At 37.1% G+C, this 18,528-nt stretch overlaps 1 long non-coding RNA gene across 1 annotated transcript in view; it reads right to left on the minus strand.

The window, feature by feature from the left end:
• Window positions 1-12,215: 12,215 nt before the first annotated feature.
• The window catches only part of LOC140714706 (uncharacterized), a 66,885-nt gene continuing 60,572 nt past the window's right edge, over window positions 12,216-18,528 (minus strand). Inside the window, exon 3 of the long non-coding RNA XR_012095977.1 lies at window positions 12,216-13,720. This is a non-coding gene — a long non-coding RNA (uncharacterized lncRNA). The remainder of the gene's footprint in view (window positions 13,721-18,528) is intronic.

The following is an 18,528-nucleotide window of genomic DNA, read 5'->3' on the forward strand; positions in this document are numbered from 1 at the left end:
TTTCTGCTTGTTGAGCCATTCTTTACCAACATTTCAAGGTGAAATAGAAATCCTAATGCAGTGTGGCAGGCCAATTTTGACTACGGTATTTCCATGATTTTTTTAACCTTTCCTGTTTATAAAGGTCATAATTATATTTCTTTTTAGAGATGGTCATCACATTTTTTTCTACACTAAGTAAACTATTTCATAAAGTAAGTACAAAAGAGTATTTTTTGTGTAATGATTTACTTGTTTGAACCTCTTGGCCTAGCAAATGAAAGGTAATATCAAATAAATACTGGATTTTTAGTTTAACTGTTTTCCTCCCTGGTAGTGAATTGGCCATGGGCATGTGCTAATTTTTCAAAGCTTTTGTGAACCAGTTACTGAATTCAAGTACAAATTAGAGCAGCACAATTGGTGGAAGAGAGTGGATTCATGGATAGCACAAACACTGATGGTAGTCCAGGTTTTCATTAGCTCTTACTTCGGTTAGTTTAACCTGAAAGCGTGTAGGCCAAGCCCAGTTGTTCTGAAGGCAAAGTCCAGTTTCAGCTACTTCCCTAGGATGCATGTGTGCAATTGAAAACAAAAAAAAATCTGGCTCTTGTCAGTGACACCCTGATTCCCTGCTCTTCTAAAGGCTGCAGTTTGCAGTGTTCCTCTGCAAAATATTAAGTTTCAATGAAAACATATTAACTTAAATTATTTGAATTATTATCACCATAAAACATCTTAAATATACTTCATCGTTGAATCTATGAACTTTTAATGTGCACTAAACCATTATTACTGCTTAGTAAAAAAAATGTCCCTTTAAAGAGCTAATTTTATGCAGATTGTAATTCCCTCAGATAAATATTTCAAAAACTAATGGATTTTTTTTTATTATTTTAAAATATTTGATATTTCAAGTCCTGCACTAATTGTGCATACATGTGCCTTTATCTTCTCTATAAAATATTTTTTAAATGTTAGAAATTTTTTTTGAGTGCTCTTCAACGGTGCTAGGCTGCTCAGCCAGTTTGATATCATGTGGATGATGAGGATCTCCAATAATGACAGCATTGATGATTTGTGTATATATGAACCTGAGATCATTTCATCTTTGTGCATAGATTTTGTCAAGAACAATGGTGAACATCATAAGATCTTAAAATATAAAATTATTTTTATGGTACACATAACTTCAAGATTTTAAAATTAAATTTTCAAATATTGGTAGCCTATTATCTTAAATCACTTTCAGGGCACTGTGGCTACTATTGGATATTACATTTTGAGTCCTTTGTAACCATTGTGATTCTGGAGCAAATAAGGTGCTGGAAGTTCAGAACTAAAACAGGATATTGGATGTACACAGCTGGTCAAGCAGCAACAATGGTGAGAGGAACAGTCGATGTTTTGATTCATGAGGCCTTCACTAAACATGAAAAAGAGAAAATAAGTGGTAAGTCACAAAAGGAACCAGGTGTAGAGAGAACAGAAGATGTCCACAAGAGGGTCCAAGAAAAATCTGTCAAGGTAAGGTGGATATTGGGAAGGGGAGAGGTGCTGAATCTTCAGTTGCATAGCAGAGTGGTGTGAGAGGGGTTGGTTGCTGAAGATGAGTATGGAGTAAAGAGAGGTGGAAGATAACATAGAATGTAGGTGCAGGAGTAGGCCATTCGGCCCTTCGAGCCTGCACTGCCATTCAGTATGATCATGGCTAATCATCCAACTCAGAACCATGTACCTGCCTTCTCTCCATACCCCTGATCCCTTTAGCCACAAGAGTCATATCTAACTCCCTCTTAAATATAGCCAATGAACTGGCCTCAACTGTTTCCTGTGGCAGAGAGTTCCACAGATTCACCACTCTCTGTGTAAAGAAGTTTCTCCTTATTTCGGTCCTAAAAGGCTTTCCCTTTATCCTTAAACTGTGACCCCTCATTCTGGACTTACCCAACATTGGGAACAATCTTCCTGCATCTAGCCTGTCCAATCCCTTTAGAATTTTATACGTTTCAATAAAATCCCCCCTCAATCTTTTAAATTCCAGCAGGTATAAGCCCAGTCGATCCAGACTTTCTTCATATGAAAGTCCTGCCATCCCAGGAATCAATCTGATGAACCTAATAACCATTTGTTCAGAATGGTGGGAATGGATGAACTCACCATGAATGTCCAATTCTTCAGTGCCAACACTTTATAAATAGAGACCAGATGGGTTCCCTTCCATGACCATTCCCTTGGACTAAAAATGAGCAACTCCCGTCTTTTGTCTAAGCCAAAGGTGTAACTATGAGCAACCCCCAACCCCCCCCCCCCCCCCCACCAAAATACCTTCCTGGGATCTGTTGAGTAAAAGTCTTGAAAACACCCTCGCATCATATCAGAAAAAAGTCATTTAGCAAAGACTAATGTCTCTGTAATTAAGATCTTGCACAAAGCTGTCATAAAGATAATCTCAGGTGTGGCACAAAAATTTTTTATATGATACATGAAATCCTTTAGAGGAAGAAAAAATAAGTTCTTGGGAATTTACAAAGATAGGAGGGTCAATCAAAGTGTTTTCATTTTTTCCAATACGTGTTGTTTTTCCACTCGTTATTTAGAGGCAGAGCATAAGGAATAATTGAGGTCAAACCCTAGCAGTTCCTTTACTACCTTTTAATGGTATTAGAACATTATTTTGTACCACCCTAATGTTGCTGAAATAAGTTCCCCTGTATTTTATAAATTATAAAAACTAAAATTTTTAATTTTGAGTTTCAAAGAACATTTTGCCCATATAATAATCTGCTTCAGTGTCCATTAATGTACTGATCTATGGACTAGTTGAAGCTGTAACTACATTGGACTAGCATCTCCCATCTCAATTAGCCAGCATTGCTGCCAGTGAGCGGAGTGTGTTGCCACTTAGAGTGTCTACTACAATTACACAAGGCTGATGAGTAAGGACAAAGCAGAATACTTAATTGGTACTCCAGCGTTGCTGCACTTTGGCTGCAGTGTGTGGCATTTACAAACTGCACTGTACTTGCATACCAGGACTCTAAAACTCTGCAACCTCGAGCTCTATGGAATTGCCATGATCTTCAAGTGCACATCATTCTGAATGGGGATTATATTATCCTTCCTTCAACTTTGTTGGTCTAAATCTTGGAACCTTTTTGCCTTATAGAAAGTGTCTTTTCCAGAAGAACAGCAGGAGTTTACCATCACCTTGGAAGTTAAAGATGAGCATCTTTACCACTGATGCCTCCTTCCAGAAGAGTGAGTTTTAAAAATGTACGTTATCTAGAAATAAGGCATCTGGAAAAAACACAGGTGTAGCAAACTGCATGTCAGTACTGCCTGGTCCTGCCTCCTCTGCTTAAATGCTGAGTTTAATGACCTACCTAAAGCGGTGAGCTCTGAGATGTTGCATGGTTTGGTGCCAGCAGTCTAAATAATCCTGAGGCCAGGAAACAGGGAGTGATTGTGATTTTGACATCCATTTACAAAAGTCCAGGTGCCAAGTCAGTTTGCATTTAATGTCACATTGGGTCACAGGAACACTATATGTATTGATAATCACCTTTGATATAGCAGAATTAATGTTATTTTATTCTGGAGGTGGAAATAAGTGCTATTGACATGGATATCTGATTCAAAAGTCATCATCTGGAAAAATATGCCATCAACCTTAAAGAGCCCGATATTGTTTCATGCAAACGTCAGAAAGGAATGAGGGTGGAAAGAGAAATCAAACTGAAACGATCCCAGAGCAAGGGTTTAAACTTTAGTCTCCATAAGATGAAAGGAGGCTTACGATTCTGTAATTAAGTCTTTGTAAATCTAGAAAATGTAATCAAAAATATAAACATGAAAAATTTTGTTAGAAAGAGATGGTGATGATGGAACTGTGCCTTAAGGATGGAAATTATTTGGTTACAAATTGATCAAGACTAAAGTTTTGTTTCTGGTAAACCACAAAGAGCCCAGGCCAATCCGATATGGAATGCCATTCAGCAGTCACTCATTTAAAAACAACAAATAATATAATTTTCAATTAACATTTTAACAAATCTTAAAATATTTCATTTTGTGCCTTTTTTTTTGAAAACTATCTTTTTGCAATTGTTACGAAAGTATTTAAAAACCTACATCAAACTTTTTCTTTTTCTGTTTTATCTCTTTACAGTAACTTGTCAGTTACACAGGACACTTCTCTATAATTTACTTTTTAATACTTATCCATGTGTTTTATTTCCATCTTTTCTATTGGTTCTTCCCAATTATTCATCAAACATTTTTGTCTTTTCTTTGTGCTTAATTCAAATAGCCATATTTGTTTGTGAAATTAATCTTGGGTTTTTGCTGTAAATTTTCTATCCATTGATAAGTTTTATTGCAGTTCCTTCATCATTGTTTTGAAACACACTCCCTTAAGGTAATAATCCTATCAATCTTTGAATCATTGTAGTTCCTTATGGTCATTGTCATTCCTTCAGAGTATGTTCAGCAATAAATGTAGACATTCTACATATTCCCTCCTCACTGATGTTAATATGTGTGAAGAACAGTGGCCCCAGGACCATTCCCTGAGGATTCTGTGAGTCAGTTACCCAGCTGGAACCACACACTTGCGTTATTACTCTCTGCTTTCTATTAACAAAGCATTTTTGGCCAAACCTATTAGTTCTACACAAAGGGTTACTAGAAATGACTGTAAAGATTGAGGCTTATAATTAAAAATTGCATTCATATGCAGCTGTCCTCTGTGATCCAAAAGTGTTTTACCAATAATACTTTTCAAGCCCAATTGCCACAGAAGTGTAGATAGTGGTGGAGACAGCTTGTCCTCAGCAGTGATGTGTTCTATTACAATAGTGGATGAAGATACCAAAACCACTTGTTCTACTTTGGCCCTTGTTTTGATTACTTTTATGATCTGATAGTTAACTCAATTACTTTTTTACCTAGTTATACTTGGAGCCATTGGCGAAGCATATTTCTAACTTTACCAGGAGTCCAGACATCTTGGGAGCATTCCAGTATATACTGTATGTGTTTGGATATCTACAAAAGCTACTTAATTTGATTGAAAGATCAACTCCACTGAGGGACAGCCTAATGTTGCAGGTAAGGACAGAAAACCTTAGATTATTTCTCTTAGCAACCTATTAAACATACACTTCAAAAACAAAATTGCAAACACTTATTTTGAAGTTGTTGAACATAGTTGGGTTAATAGAATATGCAGAGAACCAATAGTTTCGGATGGGAAACCACGAGGATCAGTACTGGACCTTCAGCCATGTACAAGATGTCTTGCTTCATTGAAATCAGACATTCAACTGTTCTGGATTCATGAAGGCCATTTTACCTAGTTAGACTTCCACATACACAAGTTGGGCATACTCTAAGAAAGCTTGTGTTTCTTTTAGTGAAATCATCAAATGCACCACCTTAAATGATAATCATGGTACTAGGATTTATGTCAATTGATCAAGGTTGTTACTGGACGTAACATGGAATATGCTTAAAACCACCAGGAGAGAATGACCTTCATCCTTACACATTAACCAAATCAACTATCCAGTATTAAACAGCAAATGTATCAGATGATCAGGTTCAATCTGCAGGTTTCTGACAAAATGTTTATTAAACACTGTTACGTAAGATTAGATGTTGCCCAAGGGTTCTATTTTTGATGTAAATTGGTGGGTCTGTGGCCAGAAATATTTCCTAAACCAACCAGCCATTTTGTAGCTGGATGATAATGCAGTAATGTATTCAGAATCAGCCGTGACCTTTACTTTTTCTCCTTGACCCACTATCATCAGGCAGGAGGTACTGTAGCATTAGGATAAGGACTGTTAGGAAGGGAAACAGCTTCTTTTTGATTGTTATAAATGCACCTTATTATTTGTTAATTTATTTGTGGGACTACTACTTTATCTACTGTGTTGTGCAACTTGGTCCAGAGGAACGTTGTTGCATTTGGTGTTAAATGGCAGTAAGCTTGAAGTTAAATATAAAGAAAAGAAAATTGACCAAGAGGAAACATTGATAAATAACAGAGGCAGCAAAGGAAGTGTCTAAAATCTGTGAGGATCGTTTATTTCTTACATGCAGACAATCTAATGAGAGTGACATAATGGGACAGTGAGAATGCTGGGAATGAAAAGTTGCTAACAAGGAAAGCTGTTGCCAACAATTCCTTAACTAGTTTTAAACTTGATGACCCCGATCGTTGACTACACAGAACAAGTAAGCATGGGGAACTGGATGAATTTAACGTAATTATCTTGATGTGGTTATGGAATAGACTGCCATCTAGTGCAGTAAAAAAAAGCAGAAATGAAAGAAATAACACTGAAAATAATAATGGAATATGGAAAAAAGAGGGAGTTTATTGAACTGTTAGAAAATTTATGACACTGAAGTCTGCCAAAGTCAAATTTATTTACATGTACAGATACTTATTTGCATAGGTATTTGACACTTGCATCAGCACATAGCATTAGAGACACAACATTAACAAGAATAAAACACAAATTGAACATAAATCATTCAAAATTCATCATACTTGTGCTGATCTAAAAAACTCTTCCAGCCTAGTCCTACTTTCCAACCCTTGTATATCTTGTCATTCATATCCAAGTGTTTTTAAGTGTCTATCACACTTAAGAACAGTTTAAGTTGTAGATCCTTGCCATCATGAGAATGGGGAAAGAAATCCTCATCTCTATTCTAATTCTTTTCCCAATACTTTGAAACTCGATCAATTTTGACCCCTCTGCTTAAACTAAATATTCCATTCCTGAATCCTCTTTCTAGGCCCTTCTTTATATTCAATTAAGACTCCTTTCTACCTCCCCTGGTCCAAACAAAATTACCCCAGGCTATTCAATATTCCCTCAGAGCTTCCAGGTCTGGCAACATCTTTGTCAAAGTACATATATGTAGGCATATTATAACACTGAGATTTGTTTTCTTGTGGGCATACCCAGTAAATCCAAGAGATGTGTGGCTAGGCATAGCTCAAATACCATCTATAAATTTGCTGATGATACAACCATTGTTGGTAGAATTTCAGGGCATACAGGAGCGAGATATAGCAGTTAGTTGAGTGGTGTCACAACAGCAACCTTGCATTCAACCTCCGCAAGACGAAAGAGCTGACTGTGAACTTTGGAAAGGGTAAGATGAGGGAACACAAACCAATCCCCTCATTTAGGGATCAGAAGTGGAGAGAGTGAGCAATTTCAAGTTCCTGGGTGCCAGTATCTCTGAGGACCTAACCTGGGCTCAACATATTGGTGCAGCTATAAAGAAGGCAAGGCAGTGGCTATATTTCATCCAGAGCTTGAAGAGATTTGTTTTGTCAACTAAAACACTCAAACTTATACAAATGTACTGTGGAGTACATTCTGACAGGCTGCATCACAATCTTGTACGGGGGTGGCGCTACTGAATAAGATCGAAGTAAGTTGCAGAAACTTGTAAAATTAGTCAGTTCCATCATGGGTACAAGCCTCCGTAGCATCCAAGACATCTTCAAGGAGCGGTGCCTTAGAAATGCAGCATCCATCACCCACCACCCAAGGAACCCCACCACCCAGGACATGACCTCTTCTCATTGTTACCAGCAGAAAGGAGGTTCAAAAGCCTAAAGGCACACACTCACAACTCAGGAACAGCTTCTTCCCCTCAGCCATCAGATTTCTGAATCGATGTTGAACCAATGAACACTACCTCACTGCTTTTTATTTCTGTTTTATCTTTGCACTACTTATTTTAACTTAACTATTTAATAGACATCTATATACTTAGTGTAATTCAGTTTTTTCTCTATGTTTATTGTGTATTTCATTGTACTGCTACAATAAAGTTAATGAATCATACCAGTGATATTAAACCTGATTCTGAATAATAGAATCAACAAAGACTGCACTCAACAGAGTGAACAAACAACCAATGTGCAAAAAAAGACAGCAAAATGTGTAAATACAAAAGAAAAAAATTAAATAAGTAAGCAATAAATATTGAGAACATGAGATGAAGAATTCCTGAAAGTGAGTCCATAGGTTGTGGGACATTTCAGTGATGGGGTGAGTGAAGTTGTCCCATCTGGTTTAAGAGCCTGATGATTGAGGGGTAATAACCGTTTCTGAACATAGTAATGTGAGTCCTGAGGCTCCTGTACCATCTTCCTGAATGCAGCAGTGAGAAGAGAGCATGGTCCTAATTATGTACTCCACCAATGTCGGGGTAACTAGCAATTAGTATTGATCTATATTCGTACCAACATCAAAGTGCTAAGTAAATTTATTATCTAAGTACATATGTCACCATATACAACCCTGAGATTCATTTTCTTGTGGGCAGTTCTGTCAACATCATTGCAAATCCTCTCTGCAGACTTTATGTAATCACATCTTTCCTGTAATGTGGTGACCATAACAGTATGCAGTACTGAAACTATGGCACAACACTTGCCTATGTAGTTCTAGCATGATGCCTCTGATCTTATAATCTATGCCTCGGCTAAAGAGAGAGGGCATTCAATTTGGCTTTATAGCTACCTTGTTGGCCTGTCATGCTACCTTTATGAATCTGTGGAGAAGCCCTCTGAGTTTCTCCATATCTCTAACTGTGCCTTGCTCTCATTTCTCCAGGTTGGTGATGTGGGGGTCAATGGGCATGTGAGAGAGTGGCTCCAGGGAAATGGAGTATGATACTTGTTCTGTATTTAATATTTCAATAATCTGGTAAATATATTGTTTGATTAAGCATTCATGGTTGTTTAAATAATTACATGTTACATGTATAAATAAGTTAATTGATTACATCATCATGCTACCATGTAGTACGTGCATGCTTCACTTAAAGTAAAACTCAAAGTTAGACCCACATTCCCAGACTCCTGTATCTTCCTTTGAATTAGTTTAATGTTTTAAAGCTACAAAGCATAGCAGTACTGATGGGATTATTCTGCTGGTAGATCTCATGGGGTGAATAGCTACTGTCTCTAAAATAAGAAAGTATTTCAACCCTGTGACTAAAGGTCTTTATTCCTGGTACCATATTTATACCCTCTTTGACGTTCTTCCTCAGATGTGGTACTAAGGGCTGGATACGATACTCAAAATGTTGAGATAAGATCTGACATGCCAAGAATAGTCCATAGCGTTAGACCATAAGACATAGGAGCAGAATGAGGCCATTTGGCCTGTCAAGTCTGCTCTGCCATTCAATCATGGCTGATCCTTTATCCCCTCCTTAGACCCACAGATTTATGGTAATTCAATTGACTTAACAGAAACCTTTAGTAGAATGTCTTTGTTTTTCCATTAATAAAGCCAGAAATTTCAAATGCTGTTTAACATCTTTCTCAATTTATTTGTTCTGTTGGCACCATTTTGTGTACCTAAATTACCAAGATCATGATGTTTCTGCATTTCCTTTACTTTCTACAATGGCATTCTGTACTTGTGAGCATGGGCATTATTGGCAAATAACGCATTTTGGTTTTTTTTTAAGCTTAAACTCCCTGACCAAGTTCAAGTTCCTAGGAGTAAACATTGCCAATAGTCTGTCCAAGACCAACCATGGGCAAGAAACCACACCAGACAGGTACTACTTCCTCAGGAGGTTAAAGAAATTTGGCATATTCCCTTCAACCATAGAACATTACAGCACAGAAACAGGCCTCTTCTTGGCTGTGCCAAACCATTTTTCTGCCTAGTCCCACTGACCTGCACCTGGCTCATATCCCTCCATACACATCTCATCATGTACCTGTCCAAGTTTTTCTTAAATGTTAAAAGTGAGCCTGCACTTACTACTTCATCTGGCAGCTCATTTCCACACTCCTACCACTCTATGTGAAGAAGCCCCTCCTAATGTTCCCTTTAAACTTTTCCCCCTTCACCCTTAAACCATGTCCTCTGGTTTTTTTCTCCCTTAGCCTTAGTGGAAAAAGCCTGCTTGCATTCACTATCTACACCCATCATAATTTTATATACCTCTATCAAATCTCCCCTCATTCTTCTACACTCCAGGGAATAAAGTCCTAACCTATTCAACCCTTCTCTGTAACTTAGTTTCTCAAGTCCCGGCAACATCCTCGTAAACCTTCTCTGCACTCTTTCAACCTTACTAATATCCTTCCTATAATTCGGTGACCAAACCACAATACTCCAAATCCTCACCAATGCCTTATACAACCTCACCATAACATTCGAACTCTTATACTCAATACTTTGATTCATAAAGGCCAATGTACCAAAAGCTCTCTTTACTACCCTATCTGCCTGTGGTGCCACTTTTAGGGGATTTTGTATCTGTATTCCCAGATCCCTCTGTTCTACTGTACTCCTCAGTGCCCTACCATTTACCTTGTATGTTCTACCTTGGTTTGGCCTTCCAAAGTGTAACACCTCACATTTGTCTGTATTGAACTCCATCTGCCATTTTTCCAGCTGGTCCAAATCCCTCTGCAAGCTTTGAAAACCTTCCTCACTGTCCACTACACCTCCAATCTTTGTATCATCAGCAAATCTGCTGATCCAATTTACCACGTTATCATTCAGATCATTGATATAGATGACAAATAACAACGGACCCAGCACTGATCCCTGTGTCACACCACTAGACACAGGCCTCCACTCAGAGAAGCAATCCTCCACTACCACTCTCTGACTTCTCCCATTGAGCCAATGTCTAATCCAATTTACTACCTTACCATGTATACCTAGCGACTGAATCTTCCTAACTAACCTCCCATGCAGGACCTTGTCAAAGGCCTTACTGAAGTACATGTATACAACATCCACTGCCTTCCCTTCATTCACGTTCCTGGTAACTTCCTCAAAAAACTCCAATAGATTTGTTCAAAATGACCTACCACACACAAAGCCGTGTTGACTCTCCCTAATAAGTCCCTATCTATCCAAATAATTGTAGATCCCATCTCTTAGTACTCCTTCCAATAATTTACCTACTACCGACATCAAACTTGCCGGCCTGTAATTTCCCAGATTACTTTTAGAGCCTTTTTTAAACAATGGAACAACATGAGCCATCCTCCAATCCTCCGGCACCTCACCCATAGATACCGACATTTTAAATATATCTGCCAGGGCCCCTGCAATTTCAACACTAGTCTCCTTCAAGGTCTGAGGGAATACCCTGTCTGGTCCTGGGAATTTATCTACTCTGATTTGCCTCAAGATAGCAAGCACCTCCTCCTCTTCATTCTGTATAGGTTCCATGACCTTACTACTTGTTTGCCTCATTTCCATTGACTCCATGCCAGTTTCCTTAGTAAATACAGACGCAAAAAAACATTTAAGATCTCCCCCATTTCTTCTGGTTCCATACATAGCCGACCACTCTGATCTTCAAGAGGACCAATTTTATCCCTTACTATCCTTTAGCTCTTAATATACCTATAGAAGCTCTTTGGATTATCCTTCACCTTGACTGCCAAAGCAACCTCATTTCTTTTAGCCCTCTTGATTTTTTTCTTAAGTTTTTTATTGCACTGTTTATACTCCTCAAGCTCCTTATTAGCTTCCTGTTTCCTATACATGTCATACATCTCTCTCTTATTCTTAATCAGAGTTCCAGTATCCCTAGAGAACCAAGGTTCCTTGTTCTTATTCACTTTGCCTTTAATCCTGACAGAAACATACAAAGTCTGCACTCAAAATTTCTCCTTTGAAGGCCTCCCACTTACCAATGACATCCTTGCCAGAGAACAACCTGTCCCAATCCACGCTTTTTAGATCCTTTCTCATTTCTTCAAATTTGGCCTTTTTCCAGGTTAGAACCTCAACCTAAGGACCAAATCTATCTTTATCCACGATCAAGTTGAAACTAATGGTGTTATGATCACTGGAACCAAAGTGTTTCCCTACACACACTTCTGTCACCTGTCCTAACTCATTTCCTAATAGGAGATCTAACATTGCATCCTCTCTAGTTGGTACCTCTATATATTGACTTAGAAAGTTTTCCCTTTTTTTGAAAGATTTTCTCGTTTTTTTAATTAAATAATTTTTTAAATATTTTGAGAGATCGGGATTACATTAATAACAGTAACATGTAAAAACACGTATTTCAAGTAACAAATAGAGTTTAGCCTCCCAATCTCTTAATAATTAATCATGAAAAAGATATTTATGAAAGAGAAAAAAAACCCTAAACTAAGAAAAACTAAACTAAAAAGGACAAAGAAAGAAAGATTGGGCTACCATGTTTCATCAGTTAAAATTATAATTTGTCATTAACTCCACCATACATGAACAAAAAAGTTACCAAAAAAAAGATTCAGAAAGGGTCAACTTATATCATATGAAAATGTTGAATAAGTGGTCTCCAAGTTTCTTCAAATTTAACTGAAGGGTCCATAGTACCACTCCTAATTTTTTTCCAAGTTTAAACATGCTATCGTTTGGGGAAAACAATTGAAATGTGGTAGAGGGATTGGAATCTTTCCATTTAAGTAAAATGGATCTTCTGGCTATTAATGTGACAAATGCAATTAAATGACAAGCTGATGAGGATAAATGACTGGAGTCTATCACTGGTAGTCCAAAAATTGCAGTAATAGGATGAGGCTGTAAATCAGCACACAGAACTACTGAAATAATATCAAAAATATCTGTCAAGGAGGCTACTTCAGAATTACATTTATCACAAACAGGATTTATGTGATGGTAAAAATGTGCTAACTTATCCTTAGACATATGAGCCCTATGAACCACCTTAAATTGTATCAAAGCATGTCTGGTACACATTGAAGAAGTATTAACTAGTTTAATAATTTTCTCCCATTTCTCTGCAGATAAAGATATTTGAAGTTCTCTTTCTTACTCATTCTTAATTTTATCAGATGTACCTAGACACATTTTCGTAATCAGATCATAAAGAATTGCTATTGAACTCTTCTGATAGGGGTTAAACCTAAATTTTTTTCTGTAACTTTGATTTGATGTGATATCGGAAAGGTAGATAAAGTAGCATTCAGAAAGTTCCTAATCTGTAAATATCAGAAAAAATGTGATATAGGCAAATTATATTAGACAACTGTTCAAAACACATAAAACAATCATCCATGAAACAATCATGAAAGCATGTTATTCAGATTCAGATTCAGTTTGTTGTCATTTAGAAACCACAAATGCAATGCAGTTAATAAATGAGACAATGTTCCTCCAGAATGGTATCACAAAAGCATATGACAAAACAGACTACACTAGAAAATCCACATAACATTTGGCAATCCCCAATCCAGAGTCCGGAGAGGCTGCTGCGTATTAATATCGCGCTACCGTCTTAGCACGTTCGCCGGAAAGGAGCTCCAAATCCACCAAACAAAACAAGAGCAAAAACTAAAGCTACAAGACCTGCACAAAACCACAGAGTTACAACATATAGTTACAACCGTGCAAACAATAGCATAATTGATAAAAAAAAAACAGACCATGGGCACAGTAAAAATAGTCCAAAGATGTTAAAAGACTATAAGCTCGAAAGAAACCACCACACAGTTTCCACAAGACCTCAGGGTCCCCGATAGACTCGTCATCCCATGCAGGCGGCAGAAGGGAATACCCCCGCTATGGACTTCCACGGCGCCCCTGGACTCAGCCTCGCAGACGCAGCACACAATGAAAGTTCCGTCGAACCCAGCCTCCTTTTTGCTTTTTGCTTCCTTTTGTTTTCCATTTAAAAAAGCTTGATCAATTCTAGATGGCTGGAAAATAAAGTTAGATATAATAAGACTTGACAGGATAAATTTATTCAATCCAAAAAAAATATGAAATTGAAACCATATTCGTATTGTATGTTTAACTATTGGATTTATCATTTGTTTATTCAATTTAGTAATTGCAAAAGGAAACGCAGCTCCCAAAATAGAAGCCAGTGAAAACCTATGTGCAGACTCCCGCTCAAGGTTCATCCATCATGGAGACTGAGTTTCATCCAACTCTTGTGTATAATAATAAAATCTAAGATTGGGCAAAGCCAAACTGCCTTCCTTTTTTGATTTCTGTAAATATTTCTTACATAACCTGGGATTTCTATACTGCCATATATATGAAGAAATTTTAGAATCAATAATATCAACAACAGATTTAGGATTGAAAATTGATACTGTCTGAAATAGATACAGAAATTTAGGTAAAATAAACATCTTAATAGCATTAATTCTGCCAATCAAAGATAAGGACAGTGGGGACCACTTAGTAAACAGTTGTTTAACATGATCAATTAAAGGTAAAAAATTAACTTTAAATAGATCCTTATACTTATTAGTAATTTTAACCTCCAAATAAGTAAAATAATCAGTAACTAATCTAAATGGTGATTGTCTACAAATTGGAACTTGCATATTTAATGGGAAAAGAACACTGTTATCAAGATTCAATTTATAACCAGAAAAACTATTGAACTGAGCAAGTAGTGTTATTACTGCAAGAATGGATTTCTCTGGGTTAGAAATATATAATAACAGGTCATCTGCATATAGTGATATTTTATGTGTCCCATTCCCACAAATAATGCCAAATATATTAGGTGAGTCATGAATAGCAATTGCCAAGGGCATCAGGGCAATATCAAATAGTAAAGGCTTAGAGGGCAGCCCTGTCTAGTACCTCAAAAAAGCCTTTTAAAAAAAGATCTCTGATTACTGGTAAATACAGCAGCCATGGGTGTATGATATATCAATTGAATCCAAGATATAAATTTTGAGCTAAAACTAGATTTCTCAAGTATATTAAATAAATATTCCCATTCAAGTCTATCAAACACCTTCTCGGCGTCCAGCGAAATAACACATTCTGGAGTATTAGATGAAGTAGCATATACAATGTTCATTAACCTCCCAATATTAAAATGTGAATAATGATTTTTAATAAATCCTGTCTGATCCTCAGAGATAATTTGAGGCAGTATCTTCTCTAATCTAATTGCTAATATTTTGGAAAAGATTTTAGAATCCACATTTAACAACGATGGTCTGTATGATGCGCATTCAGTGGGATCTTTATCTTTTGTAGGAATTAAAGAAATAGATGCTTCATAAAAGGATTGTGATAATTTATCTACTAATAAAGCATCTTTAAAAATTCCACATAATCAGGGAGTAAGTAAATCTGAAAAAGATTTTAAAAATTCAGCTGTATATCCGGGCCAGGTGCTTTACCAGAGTTTATCGAAAAAATAAACTTTATTTCCTCTTCAGTAATGGGTGTCTCTAGTGCTAAACATTCATCAGCCGGTAATTTCAGAATACTTAGTTTCTTTAAAAATTCATGCATTATGGTAGGATCATCAGGAAATTCTGATTGATATAAATTGGTATAAAATTCTTGAAAAGGTATATTAATTTCATCGTGGTTAACCGTCAAAGTACCATCCCGTCTATGAAGTTTATTAATCTGACGTTTTGCCAAAGCAGCTGTCAATTGGTTAGCCAACAATTTACCTGATTTATCACCATGTATATAAAAATGACTCCTAGTTTTAAGTAATTGGTTTTCAATCGGGGATGTTAATAACAAACTATATTGCATTTGAAGTTCAACTCTCTCTTTCTAAAGCTCCAAATTGGGAGCAATAAAATATTTTTTTTATCAATTTCTTTAATCTTATCAACCAATGTACGTATCTCACTATTAATTCATTTTTTCAATCCGGCAGAGTATGAAATAATTTGTCCACGGATATATGTTTTAAAGGTATCCCATAATATCCCACTGGAAATTTCTTCCATTGAATTAGATGAAAAGAAAAAAGCAATCTGTTCTTTAATGAAATTTTAAAAATTTAAATCCTGAAGCAAAATAGAATTGAACCGCCAATGTCTAGTACTAAAAGTTACATCACTAAATTTAATTGATAGTTTCAAAGGTTTATGATCAGAAATGGCAATTGCATCATACTCACAGGTGGTGACAGACGAAACTAATTGAGAATCAATAAAGAAGTAATCTATTCTAAAGTAATTATGATAAACATGAGAAAAGAAAGAGAACTCTATCATTAGGATGTAAAAACCTCCAAATTTCTAAAATTCCCGAGTCAACTAAAAAGGAAAAAGCTTTCCTGAATACATTTTACAATCTCTAAACCATCTAGACCTTTAACAGTATGGTAGTCCCAATCAATACGTGGAAAATTAAAATCCCCTACAATCACAACTTTCTGTCTCCTGCAGTTGTCTGCTATCTCTCTGCAGATTTGCTCCTCCAATTCTCGCTGACTATTGGGAGTCAACCCCATTAATGTGGTCATACCTTTCCTGTTTCTCAGCTCCACCCATATGGCCTCAGTAGACAAGCCCTCTAATCTGTTCTGCCTGAGCACTGCTGTAATCTTTACCAATTTTATTGACACGCTATAGAAAGCATCCTGTCTTGTGTCACTGCTTGGTAAGGTACCTGTCTGCATGTGACCTCAAGAAACTGTAGAGAGTTGTGGGGCTCTGTTCCAACACATCATGGAAACCGATCTCCCCTCCATGGACTCTGTCAATACTTCTCACTACCTCAGTAAAGCAGCCAGCAGAATCAAAGACTGCTCCCACCCTGGACTTTCTCTCTTCTTCCATCAGGCAGGAGATACAAAAGCCTGAAACCACGTACCACCAGGCTCAAGGACAGCTTCTACTCTGTTCTCAAGGCTATTCAATGGTTTGCTGGTTCTATAGATGGACTGTTTATCTCTGTAGAATCTTACACCATATTGTGTATCTGCACTGCACTTTCTCTGTAGCTATTACACTTTGTTTTGCAATATGTTATTGTTTTACTTTGTGTCTCAAAGTACTGTGTAATGACTGACTTATATCTGTATGATCAGTATACAAGATAAGTTTCTTAGTGTGTGACAATAATAAAACATTTCTAATTCCCTCAATTATTTCAGTTATGATAATTAATAATTTCATATCAGTGGTGAACATCAGATAACCTATCCGCCTGAATAAGCAATCAAAATAGTGTCCATTAAGGTTCATTAGGATGTGTTTTGGAATGAAACCTCTGTTTAAATATTTAAAATAATTCAATTAAAGCAAGCTCAATTTGCAAGTGACAAAAAAAAACGATTTTCTTATCACAAATATTTGGTGGCTTATTTTTAAATTACATGTGAATATAATGTCAAACTGAAATAGACAATTTTGAAATGAATTTCAATTGCTTCTGCAAAATGATTTGGTAAGGGGGAAGTAACCATCTAAGGGGCTCTAAGAAAAATAATTCAGAATTGGGAGAAATTTAGTTCCAATATACTTCAAAGAGGAAAGCATTAGCATGACCATGTATACACAATATATGCAAGTATCTTATTTGCTTTAAGGTAATGGGTACATTGTGTCAGGTTGTAGTGATTTTAAAAGATATCATATAGTTCAGAATAGTATGTCATTGATGAAGTTCTGCACTGTTGGGAATGCCATCTTTTGGATGAAACATTAAACTGCAGCTCCTTCTACCAGGTCAGATGGAAGTAAACAATTCCACATCAGATCTGAAGGAGCACAAAATTGTCTACCCCGAATTCATCCATCCTTCTACCCTTACACACTAACCAGATCAGCGTCAAATGTGAGACTGAAAATCCCGGAAGAGTAGACACAAATGCAAATTCTAACTCTACAAAGAGATGAGATCAGCTACTCCTTATGGCATCCTTAACCCAATTTTTCTTTTTCTCTCTCCCCCCCCCCCCCAGTTGATATTGCCAAAGATGAAAGTTCCTGTACAATCTTAGCGATTTCTGTTATCTGTATGGAATTATATTGTCTTCCATCGCATTCCTTTTAATCACTTTTATCATCCCCCTTTATCAATGCTCTCCAGCTCTCCTGTGTTTGAATTGGACTTGGTGGCCTCAAATTATTCAAATATATAATTAATAGTTCATTGCATTGAGTATGCCATTCCTCCTTCGGAACAATCCAAACAGTCTCACTCCTGTACATTTTCCCCAGATCACAATTTTTTTTTCACCTGTTTAAATCGCAGCAAGAGGTGGAGAGGGAAAAGGTAAAAGAAGCTTGGAGAGAAGCTATTTTTTTTTTTAAATTATCATGGCAAAGAGGCTAGACTGCGCAGGCCCGTGACGTAGCATGCCAAAGGTTTAAAAAGAAAGACCACCATATACAGCGGCCATCATCGGAGTGGACTGAGGCAGAGTGGGTTGGCTTTGGCTCAATCAGACTTCAGCGAGAATGGGCAGAGGCGAGGTTTGAATGGGGCACAACTGCGCAAGCGCGTGAAAGTCGGCCTCAGATCAGTGGGGGAATTTAAAAAGCGAGCAGAGGCTGAGTACGAGCTTCACTCCAGGTGAGGTAAAGCCAGGTAAGCTCCTTTAATTAACCTAATTTGCTTAGGAGTAGGTAATGGAGGCAGCAGTTAGGGCAGTTGAGTGCTCCGTTTGCAGTATGTGGGAAGTCAGGGCCAACACTGTTGTCCCTGATGACTACACCTGCAAAAGGTGCATCCAGCTACAGCTCCTGACAAACCGTGTTAGGGAACTGGAACTGGAGCT

The sequence above is a fragment of the Hemitrygon akajei genome, chromosome 2 (assembly GCF_048418815.1).
Source record: "Hemitrygon akajei chromosome 2, sHemAka1.3, whole genome shotgun sequence".
Classification (NCBI taxonomy): domain Eukaryota; kingdom Metazoa; phylum Chordata; class Chondrichthyes; order Myliobatiformes; family Dasyatidae; genus Hemitrygon; species Hemitrygon akajei.